Source organism: Brassica oleracea, chromosome C6, assembly GCF_000695525.1.
Source record: "Brassica oleracea var. oleracea cultivar TO1000 chromosome C6, BOL, whole genome shotgun sequence".
Taxonomy (NCBI): Eukaryota; Viridiplantae; Streptophyta; class Magnoliopsida; order Brassicales; family Brassicaceae; genus Brassica; species Brassica oleracea.
Window position 1 is genome coordinate 16,479,744 of NC_027753.1, and position 12,985 is coordinate 16,492,728.

Here is a 12,985-nt window from a genome sequence, read left to right on the forward strand (position 1 = left end):
AACAGATCAAGACTTGGTGTACTTTTTTGTATACAATGTGAATTCTTTTTCATATTTTTGTTTTATATTTCAGAGGACGGTTCTAGCCATGCCGGAAAATGGAATTGGGTTGTTCCCAGATGTCGGGTTTTCATATATAGCAGCTCATAGCCCTGGGGGAGGAACTGTTGGTATGTTCATATGAAATTCTGTAACTGGCTGCTATTTACGTATTGATTTCCCAAATGAAACTTTTGTTGCCCAATAATATCTGCAGATGCTTATCTTGGTTTAACTGGAAAAAGAATCCTAAAGCATCCGCTACAATTCAACTTTCTAGATCCCCAACAGCATCATGCTAATATTTTTTTTTACCAACATCGTACTAATACTAGCACGTGAAAAATGATCCAAACAAACAAAAACACCAAAACAGCCAACACAAAAAAAAAATATTAAAGGATTGAACTATTTCTTTTGGTTTAGTCTTTGAAGAAATTTTTGTTTTACAGAAAGTATTTGTATAAGGTTAGATTCATCTTAATTTTCAAATTATTAATGGTTACACTACATTTAAGTTATTTTGGTTAAATACGGTTTGGTTCATTCTAATTTTTTTGAAATAAATTATATGATATAATGTGATATGAAACTCAACTAAACTTCAATTTAAAATATTGTCAATTAGCAAGAGCAAAATTTCCAACAAATAATTTTGTTATAAGACAAAGTTCAACAAATTCTAAAATAATTTACAAAAGATAATTAATAAAATCTTAAAAATAAATAAAACTTCATTTTTTTGTTAAATAAAATATACAAATTATTATCTATGGCTTTATTGAAACGATTTATATAGTACTTTAAAATATATATTTTTATAATTTTATTACATTACATTATATTTTCAATTTATTTATCTTGGAAAGAAAGCCTTATAGACTGATTTTATAAACTCTTATAAAGTCTTATTAATTGTTTTATAAACCATTATAAATAATATTTTATTTCTCATAAATAATTTACAAACATTTTTAATAGAATTATAGACACTTATAATAGCTTTATGAACATTTTACTTCTAAATGTAAAGATTTATAAAATCTTATAAAAGATTTATAAACTCTTGAAAAAGATTTATTAACTCTTACAAATTGTACTATGAAGATTATTAAACTCTTATAATATTTTTATAAACCCTTATATACAGATTTATAAGCCTCTATAAAATGTTATAAGACTTCATAAAATAATTACCTTTTGATATTCTACAAATTCTTATAAATGATTTATAGACCCTTATAAAAAGTTTCTAAATATTCATATAAAAAGTTTATATATTCATATAAAAAGTTTCTATATATTCATATAAATGATTTTTAAGACTTTACAAATGAAATTACCTTTCTAAATATTTATAAATGATTTTATAAAACCTTATAAATATTTGGTATATTCTTATAAGTGATTTTATAAAGGTTTATAAATAATTTATAGGAATATATAAAAACTATTGATAAAGGTTTATAAATGATTTCTAAATTTTAATAAATGATTTATAAACATTTATAAATTATTTATTATCTTTATAAAGCCTTATAAGGATTTTATTATGATGATATAATTTGATATGGTTTCTCTGCCTCTTTATAAAACAATTATATCATTTCTCAGATTTTCTTAGCAAACAGAGGTACATCATTAACATCATCCACAATCAACTAAAGGATATATATATAAACTCGGTAAGGTTCAATCATGATTCATGAGCAAATCTACACTCAAGAACAATTCAACATCCAGAAATATTCTATAATTCACCACAAAACAGTTAAGTCAGAGAGAAAGAGAAGCAGAAGATTCTCACTGCAGGAGGCAGGCCGAGCAAGACGATGGACGTAAAGCAAGCAAATCTTCTTGCTGGAGAAGTTTCTTGCCGCCCATAACACAGTCGTTTTGCTCCTCTCCACGTCTTCCGCCACAGCCACGAAGATCGTCTGATCCACATTTAAAGCCGCCTCCGGAGACTTCTCCAACACTCCCCATTCTTCTTTGAGACACTCGCTAAGAACGCAACGATATACAGCAAACTCAATATCCCCACGAACCTCTGGATGTTATTAATTGTGCTATGAAGATTATTAACTCTTATAATATTTTTTTAAACCCTTATATACAGATTCATAAACTTTTATAAATATATTTATAAGACCTTATAAATGATTTATAAGTTCTTATAAATAGTTTTATAAACCCTTATAAGAGGTTTCTGACATGCAAGATAATATAGATTAGCTAGAGACCAAGCTGCAGCAAGACTACCTTCCTTTCCCTTGTATCAGAACTTTGCAATTGATCAACCTTCTCGGTGGGAAGATAAGGGACAGTTTCATCCATCCTAGGACCAACAGAGCCTCTCCCACGTTTGTTCCTGTCATTTACAAAGAGACTCAGAAGATGAAGGAAGCTAAAGGTAACAGAAGCTATAGCAAATAGACATATATACCGTGATTGGAGAAAAGACTCAATCTCATCATCTCCTAAACCTTCATCATCATCATCCAAGTACAATCTTTTGTCCAATGATGATTGATGAGTGATCTTTCTCTCCTCATTAATGGAGCTACATCTCTTATCCAAACTCCTTTTCGAGAAACTACTACTCTGCTTCATTTGGCTACTGCTGCTGCTGCTGCTGCTGCTTTCCTCTCTTGATTTTCTTTTGAGCCTTTCGTTTTCTTGCTCCTGAGCCTACCACATCTCATTGGTTTCTACCGCTCTGTTTGCTGTATTATGGTCAAGAAACATGCAAGAGATTAGAGTAAATAATTAACATGTTGAGCTACATTGAGTACTAGACAGACACGTAAGTCACAACATTGAACTGTTAGGAAACGCAGAACCCAAAACAAAACTTTCAGATGCTGCCAACTTTCTTATTGTGAATCAACCATTCACCAACAATTAAACTAATCCTCTTCCAAAAACATACAGCTATTGCTTCAACGAACAAAAGAATATCACACACTATAGCAATGCAAAGGCTTATCCTTTTCAATCTTAACTTTTGTAAAACGAAAATAAGTAAAGGGTGGAAAGAAAAGCATTACATTGTTGAACACCAAGGACAGTTGCTGTGAGAAACCTCGAGTTAGGTCGATGCCTTACATTAGGCTTCTCAATATAAGCTCGGGCACCATCTTTTTCAGCTTGTCTCCTCAACTCTGCTGCTTCTCTCAACAGAACCGAAGCTATTCGATTTTCAGTTTCCAGATCCATCAGCACAAGCAGGCTGTTAAAGTAACCAAACACTCAAAATCTGATATAGAAAGCCTGAAAATTTTCTGCCACAAAACTTGTGGAAAAGCTATGGTCTTTGTATGTGAGAGAGAGAGCAAGTAAAAAAGTAAATGGAACAAAATCAACAACTGAGAAATAGAGGTTTCGCAATCAAGGAATCATAGGAGATTAGTTCGCTAAAGGGAACAGATTCTGCAATTTAAGACACAAGAAGAAACAAAAAAAAATGTCAATGATTGTTCAATAAGATTTAAGAGAAAAACAAGAGTCAATGATGAAAATGGTGATTACCATTGTATATCGAAGCAAATGTGTGCTGGCAGGGTTGTGGCTCTCATATAAGCTTGAACACAGCTTCTCAGGAACTGAACATATAAATTACATTACTAAATAACTTAGATTTACAAAGGGTTATAAAGGGTCTTAAGTTGTCAAAAACTCAATGTTTTCACAATCAAAACTGTTTATCTTAGATCGACATGTACAGATTAGAAGTCTAAAGCAACCTTGTTTGATTTTTCGACTAGGGTAACCACAAAATCGAAATTTCGCAAAATTAATCGACACAAACAAAAAAAGGAGAAATTAGATGCATACCAGTTGGGAATCTTGTACAGAAGTAGGAGTCGACAGTGTGAACCGCAGAGAACCGGTGGAATGAGAGAGAGACGGTGGATCTCCGGTGAATCGGAGGCAGAGAGGAAGAAAAAAGATCGCGAGAGAGAGAGAGGAAGAAAAGAGGATCGCTAGAGAGATAAGGTTAGAGCTAGTATGGTCTTTTGGTCATTAATGAAAAGTGTATCTATGAAAATGTCTCCAATGGTATACTTGAAACGTGGTACCAAAGAAAGTGTAAAAGTAAAATTTTCCCTAATAATTTTCAAAATTTAACATTAAAAGAAAATACAAAATAAGAATTGCTTTTTAAAAAAAAAATACAAAGCTTTTAAACAATTATAAGTAAATAAATTTAAATTATGATTTTCAAAGTTTAGGATATATGTTATTGAAAATATTCACAAATAACATATATTATATATACGTTGAGGCGATAAATCATTGAGAATATTCATATATTATTTTAAAATATCAAAATAAGCTAAATTATCATTTTATTTACTATATAAAAGTTGAGGATATAAGTCATTGAGAATATACACATAGGATTATAAACAACCAATCAAAATATGAAAAATCATAATTATAGTTTACTCTTTTTAAAATGTTAGAATTTCCAAAACTGATTATTTCAATACAAAATAGAATTCGACATCAAATAAGGCAAACTAATAAATAAATCATTAAAATGGAATTGACTCATATATATAATAAATATTTGGAAATTTAACAAAACAAATAACTAAAATAGAATAAAATATAAAGAATACACGATTTTAACTTGCAAGAACACAAACTAAAATACACTCTTCAAAATAAATTTAAAAAATGTATTTTAAAAATAAATTAGAAATCAACATCAAATGTATTTTCTTTAATAATATTCAAATCAAAGAATCGCATAATCTTCATGAACAAGGAATCAATAAATAGAGGATTTCAATTGAATGAAGAATAACAGTGAACGAAAACGAAAAACATCTGGAATGAAAAGTAAATCATACAAGCGGAAGACAAAATCCGATAGACAAAAAATGTATCACACCAAAAAATACAGGATATACTGGAGAATAATTCTGATATAAAAACAAGATTGGAAATTTACACCTGCTCTCTCTAAAAGATGTTAAGTAAGAGAACAAAGTGATAGACCCAAGCCATAGTTTATTTATGAGTTTTAAATTATTTTAATCAATCAAAAGAAATTAACAAATTTATTTATCCATTACTTTTTTAAATATTAATCACCACTATTATCTTATGTTTAGACAAATATTATTTTTTTCCGTTACAGTTAAAATTTTCATAGGCTATTTAAAATAACATTAGTTAGATTCATTATACTTACTTCACTTAAGATTCTCAATATTATTAATTCAATAAATAAAATGTCACATAACATTACTTAAATTCATTATATTTACTTAACTTTTTATATTATCTTACAAATGTTATTTAATATTAAATAAAGTTCATCAAAATATTTATTGTGATTAAATTTTAAATCTAATTATTATACTATCACACACACACACACACACACACACACACATATATATATATATATATATATATAACAATCACACATTAGTTGTAAATGTTTTCTGACTACAAAGCAAAATTATATATTATGCATATAGTTCAATTGTTTATGTATTCAAATAAATATATGTAAAATGGATGATAAAGTATTATAATTTATTAACAGTTTACATGTATTAAGTTTACATGTATTAAGGAATTTATATAATATTTTAAAACACAAATTAATATTTTTCAAAAACTATGAATATATTTATAAACATAATTATTACATTTATAAATACAAATAACTAAATAGCTAATAAGAGGGTATAATTATAAATAAACATAAATAATAAAATAAATATATCATACTTGAGATTATAAAATTATATAATTCAATTAAATATTTAGTTTAAAAGCTATTATAAAACTGAACTAAATTATTAATACAGACTCGAGTGTAGCGCGAGTATAAAATCTAGTAGAATCAAGGGTTTAGGATTTATGAATTTCGTTAAGCTTAGAGTAACACAAATCTTGCAGCAGTTTTTCCTCTGCCAATTGGTATATATCTTTAACGATGGAACCAATGTGCCATACTTTTTTTTTTCTGATCAAACGGAACCAATATGACATATACATTTATAGTTTTTTTTTTTTTAATAGTTTTAGAACAATCTTTAGTAATTGCACAAAGACCTCCTTTGCTTAGAAACTCTCTCAAAACTTAACACTCAAAAGCTTTTGTATTTTTAATATTTTACTTCTTATCAAAGTCATAACTCAACTCTGATATTTATAGGAATGTTAGACCTCCTTTGCTAATCATATTCCTAAAGTAAATCAGAATTTTCTTTTTCTATTTCTAGTGGTAAATAGAAAACTTCATTTTCCCTAATTCTAATGGTAAATAGAAAACTTCATTTTTTTCTATTTCTAATATAGGTAGAAAAATTATTTTTATCCTTAACCACCTTGTTAATAATAACTTAAATTGCAAGCTATTGCAAGCTTATCCAACAACATTCACCCTCTTAAGCTTCAAATCTTCTTTGGATATGTCTTGCATTCCGATCATCTTCCTCATTTCACCGAACTTGATTCTTGCTAACACTATCAATAACCCAATGGTTTCAGGTAGAGCAACTAGTGTGAAATATTCATCAAAGTCCACACCGGTTTCTTGTAGATATATATCCCTTAGCTACAAGCCATGACTTGTATTTGTTGATAGTCCCATCCGCATTCTTCTGATTTTGGAAACCCATTTGAGACCAGTGACCTTTATATGACTTGGTTTTCAAGTAGAACCCATGTCTTTTTCTTGTTGATTGAGACGATTTTTTTCCCTTGCAAGCATATCTCCACTCTTTCAAGTCTTTAGCTTCCTTAAAGCTCCTTGGCTCATTTTCCATTGATAGTAAAATTTTATCACATTCTACTTTGGCTTAGAAAACATAATCATTAATATAGCTAGGTTGAACACTTTGATGATTCAAACTCCTTAGAGGTTGAACAGGTTCTTTCGGTTGAACAAGTTGCATCGATTTTAACAGGTTATTCTTTCGAAAGAGGTTGTTCCGGTTGAACAAGTTGATGTTGCTCTTTTTGCTCATCTTCATCCGCTTCTGTGGTGTTATCTTCATGATCATGATCATTGACGAAATCATCTTCATTATTTCTTCCGGTTTCAACATGATCGTTATCATCATGTAATCTCGTGCTTAGGCACATGGGTTTGCGAATTTTTAAAATTATCTTGCAAAGTCTATTTGTAGATCGTATGAATTTTACTAAGCATCTCCCATTCGGATCATGAACCGTCAAGTAGTCTTGTCTCATCCTCACACCACATCCGAATTATGTAACTTGTCCCAAGCTTAGAATATTGCTCTTGAGTTCGAGTATGAACTAGATGTTGTTGATGATGTTTTGCTCTCCGGTTTTTCTTTGAAAAGGATTGATCCTTTTCCTTCTATCTTGACATAAGAGTTATCTCCAAATTTTAATTTGCCCTTTATTTTCTCATTAAGTTCTGAAAATACTTATTGTTCCAGTCATGTGGTTACTAGCTCCATTATCTAAATACTAAACTCCATTTTTCCTTTTGTTAGTTTCGTATTTCTTTGGTATTAGATTCTCTGTAAAGACGACTTCATGAATGCAAAGAGCTGGATAAGCTTCTTCTGTGTCAATTTTGTTTACTTCTTGTTGTCTCTGAGTTCTCTCTGGACATGTGGAGGCATAGTGTCCAGGTTTATCACATCAAAAACAAACTATATTCTATATATCCTTCTTCTCTTTGGAATTATTGGCTTGCTTTGTCCTATCTTGTGGATTAAACCTTCCTCTACCTTGACCTCTATATCCACGTCCACTTCTGCCATGTCCTTTTTGCCTTGTGATGTAGAGAAACATTGCTGGTGAGTGTTTGCGTATAGAAGTTCTCCTTGTGTTTCTGCATTGATATCTTCATTCTTGATTCTCTCTTCGTATTGTCTTCAAGTATAGGACTTGTTCAAGTGAAGGTATTATGTGAATGAATTTGTTTCTAGGAACGCTATTGAGAAACTTTCAAACAAGCTTGGATATATCTCATGTCCAAGCAAAGCCGATTTTGATGCTAGCTCCGAACTTTCCCGCAAAGCTATATTGTTTCTGAATCCTTTATCTTAATTATTTCGAATTTAGACATTAGGGTTTGTAATCTTGCTTCCTTGACATGATTAGCTGATAGGTTTCTTGATTTAATTTCGTACCATATCCCCTTAGGTCTGTCTTGTTCAAGGACTTGCATAATAAGACCCTCTGGAATGGCTTGAAACAATAATCATATTGTGATACTGTTTATATCGAAATCATCCGTACCTGGCTCAATCATATCCCACACCTTGTATATCTTCAGTAAGATCTTCATTTTCATAGATCACACCGTGTAGTTTTTCGTGCTGCATTGAATCATCGGTGGTGAGAACTCCTTTGAACATGTTGCAAGTTCGTCTCCCATGGCTCGAGATTAATGAACGTCGGTCTTCAAGATCTTTGGTCAAACCTTGAAGCTTTGATACCAAATATAGTTTTAGAACACTCTTTAGCAATTGTATAAAGATAACTTCTTTATTAATTTTTATACACTCTCCTAAAACTAAAACACTCAAAATCTCTTGTATTCTTTATTTTATACTTCTTATCAAAGTCGCAACTCAACTTTGATATTTATAGGAATGTTAGACCTTCTTTGCTAATAATATTCTTAAAGTAAAATAGAAAACTTCTTTAAAAAAAAAATATTTCTAATGGTAAATAGAGAACTTCAATTCCTCTTTTTCTATTTCTAATACAAGTAGATAATTTTCTTTTATCCTTAACCACCTTGTTAAGAATAACTTTAGCTGCAAGCTATTGAAGCTTATCCAACAACGTTGTCATGGGAATGTCTAGGTAAGAAAGCTTATGTCTTTGCATATTATGCTTTTTGGTTAGAATGTTACAGTTATTGGGAATGATGTGATTTTGATAATGTGACACTTTGTATCTTTATACAGGAAACGGACTGAGTTTCGGTTATTAAGCGGGAGAACTGTGATTGTTTAAGAACCTTATTTTACTTCAATGTGAACAACTGCTATTTGAAAAAATAATAAGAACAAAAATTACAATTATAGTACCGAAATAATCGAATAAAGAAGAATTGCAGAGTCGAGATGGTTAATCTTTTTCCTTAAATCTTTAAACGCCCCGTAGTGTGACGGTTTCATTGTGCTCAGATTCTCATGATAAAACTGCAGCATTGTTTTTGTTTACCATCACCGAAAAACATAATCTATTGAACATAATTTTGTGATGTACTCTCAGACTAAAAAAAGTAAAAAAAAATATTCAAGTGGAGGATCTTGTGGTTCAAGTGTTGGTTAATTAATAAGTCTCAGTTTTCTATAATGCCAAAGGCTTTATATAGAATAAATGAGAATCATATTCTCAAATTTACGTTGAGAATAAAACCAAACATAAACATTAGTAATGGACTTTATGGAGACTTTTAATTCATGTTTGAAAATAGTAAAGGGTGAGTCAAACACAATCTTATATATTAAAACATAAGTCACAACTTTTATTCATGTGTGTTTTTTTAAAAATGAACCTAATGGACATATTCCTAGAAAGTCATGTTACATTTAATATCTAATCTTATCATTTAAATTTTGGACCTACCAGAAATTTTCATTGGACTATCAATAATTGGATTTAAACAATAGATGATCCATTGGATTTACAGATAGTATAAATTAAATAGATATAATTTAATGTTGTAATACTATACCTCTATATGCTAAATATTTAAATATTTGTCGATGTTAACTTTTAAAATTATAAAGATTTTTTTTTTTAAAAACAAAAATCATATTATCTAACAATGATTAATCTTTATTACCTTAAACCAATGAAAACAAATTTTAAACTATATAGTTTATTTTAAAAATTAAACAAAACCTAAATGTTTAATTATTTACTCGATAATATAAATCTATGAAGCGAAAAGTTTAATTTTTTAAAAACTTTATAAATTTGTGAAATGTTACAATATCTTTGAATATGACAATAAAACAATATTTTACTGATCTTTATATATATAGTAACGATTTTAATAATAAAATAATAATCCGAAAATATATATATATATATAGAAGAAGATACAAATACATGTGAAAATTTGAAATAATCTATTCAATGAAAAAAATATACAGTAAACTTATTATGTTTTAAAAATTGATAGACACATATATATTATAATATATACTAATTTAGAATTGAAAAAAAATATTTATATAAAAATAAATGAAAACAAAAACTCTCGCGGTTGCGCGGATCGAGATCTAGTTATTACTTAAACGTCCAATACATAATTAATATGAAGATATTATTTTGACTAATTTCAAAACTAATATTACTTCATAATGGATTTGCTTTTTTTTGTGTAAATAAAACCATACACAACAGATTAACATATATGTTTGGTGCATGTTAAAGAAAAAAAGTCCAATTAACAAATTAAAATCCAAACCAAATATAATCTCTAAAGTAGTTATTTGCTAACTTTTATACTTAGCCATTATTTGAAGTTTTACAAGCTTTTCAAGTAACCTACTTTAAACATCAATTTCTCTTTCAAACCAACTGAGATTTTGACATGTGGTTACACTACTTCATAGTGTCAAACATTCGGTTATTCCAACTAACGTGTTCGCCCATAAACTTATCGAAAAAATGGTCTAAACCATTTCGTTAAAAACGAATTCCAATAGATTGCTGAGAAGAACACTCTTTTTGTTAGTTGGATTTGCAATAGAAATGATGTTTAGCCTTATCCAACATAGCATGGACTGAGTGGTTCATTGTATGGTGAAATGTTTAATGGGATTGGCGATTTTCAGCTACGAGAGAACAGTTTGTTTGCAGGAAGCTGATGATGGCCCTTTTGTTTTTCTGTTTATTCATTGTAGGTTTTGGGATTTCAGATTATGTTTTTGGTGATCGTAAGTCTGGTGGAAATTCTCAGTCAATAACCAGGAATAGATGGATTCATCATACATCCAGTTGACCCATCAATCATATTTATCTGTGTCAAAATATATTTTTTTTAAATCGAAAAACATAAGCGTATATGGAGCACCGAACTTGAGTTTAAGGGTGTCAGACCTTTAAAAATACCATTTGGACTGATGATTCTATAGAACTTTCAATTAAAAAAATATTTTTATCTTTTCACCTGTGTCAACTAACACCCTGACAGAGCAGAAATAAAACATAGGTAATGTTAAGATTTGAGAGAAGATTTTTTCAGAATGTGTTGTATATTTCTTATTGCTTACATCACTATATATAGTGGTTCATACAAGGTGGAGTTAAAGGGAGAATTGATTATAAAGATACTCTACATAATGACATGATCAAACTCATAAAGACTAAGGTTTAATGGGTCTTCCATGTGGCTGGATGTAAACCCACAATGGACTCTAGTCTTGAACTTGTATGGTCTAGGTTATGGACCATCCACTTCATGATTCATAACTCTCCCCCTTGGATGCCATAACCATATAGGGTTTGTGACATGCTAATGTTGCCTCATTAAAACCTCTCTCGGAAAACCCAAAACCCAATGTGGTAAAAAGGTAAAAAGGGAAACCACATTACTCCCCCTGATTTGGACATCACTGAAGGTCCCTGAGTCTATGCGTGCCAATCTTGTTGCGTGAACTTCCTGAATGTGCAAGAGGACAATGATTTGGTGAAGAGGTCGGCTGAGTTTTCACTAGACCGGATCTGAAGGACGTTTACCTCTCCAGCTATCTGCAACTCATGGGTAAAGAAGAACTTGGGTAGAATATGTTTGGTTCGGTCACCTTTGATATACCCGTCTTTGAGTTGAGCAATGCAAGCTGCATTATCTTCATATATGATGGTCGGACCCGTTGGGTCGCATATGGACGCATAATGTGGTCCTATACCTTTTGTTCAAAGATGAACTTCGATCTTATAGCTTATCTTTATGATAGCTTATTCATTCATACCACAGCTTGGTTGGTTCATGCTGAGAATTCGACCAACCATAAGTATTACCAAAATTTGGCTAATGGTGATGGTCTATAACCTTTTCTAAAGTTTAATGAATAACCATTTAACCTATCTTAGGCTGGTTAGTATAAAACACAAGGAATTTAAAATTCCTCTATGGAGTGATTTGAATTGTTCTTATAGAACTCTCCACTTGCTTACATGTAGTAATTTAATTCAGTCCATGAACAACTTTAGGAAAATGCTGTTCAAGAGAACTTCTTTTCTCATCTTTTGATTCTGAGCTCAATACCGTTTGGTAAACCTTTTGGTACCAATAATATTATCATCATCATCCAGTGAGTCATATATAGCATACTACATCTTTTGAATTTCTTCCAGACATCATATGTAGTGAAATATGTAGTAGTATCCACCACATTGGATTATATAGATTTTTCCTGGTTTGTCTCAAGATTTATCCTTCTTTCAGGATTTATATATTCACTGGGCATCATATGGCGTTTACATATTCATGGCCAATACAATACGCCTTTTATATATCACTTTAAACCCCACGTTTCTTTCATTATTCATTATGAGTACTCTTGTGTGGGTTTATGATCCTCGATACATATCTTTGTATTCATGGGCTACATACTTGCGCATTTTCTATGAATGTATGTGTCGACACACTTATATATATATATAGTTCCTTTTAGTTCCAGACATGATATAAATCAATTTGAGATTTCATTATCTAGGACCGTAATATCCTTATAACTGGGCGTCCCAAGCTATATGGTATGGTACCTAGTTGTCCAGCTGACCAGCCTTATATCTCAATGTCTGGAATGATTTCCTTTAATAAAACTCGGATTTTATCTCATGCACCTTTCTTTCTTTCCGAGGTTCCTTAGAATTTATGGAACTTTATTTGGAACATTTATTTGGTCTATCTTATATAGACTTTGTAGCAACTTGGCTGTGTCTTTAAGACATCAAAACCGTG

The 12,985-nt window shown here is 30.3% G+C and overlaps 1 pseudogene; it reads right to left on the reverse strand.

Moving 5' to 3' along the window:
- Positions 1-1,686: 1,686 nt before the first annotated feature.
- LOC106296316 lies at positions 1,687-4,062 on the reverse strand (annotated as a pseudogene).
- Between the last annotated feature and the right edge of the window lie 8,923 nt (positions 4,063-12,985).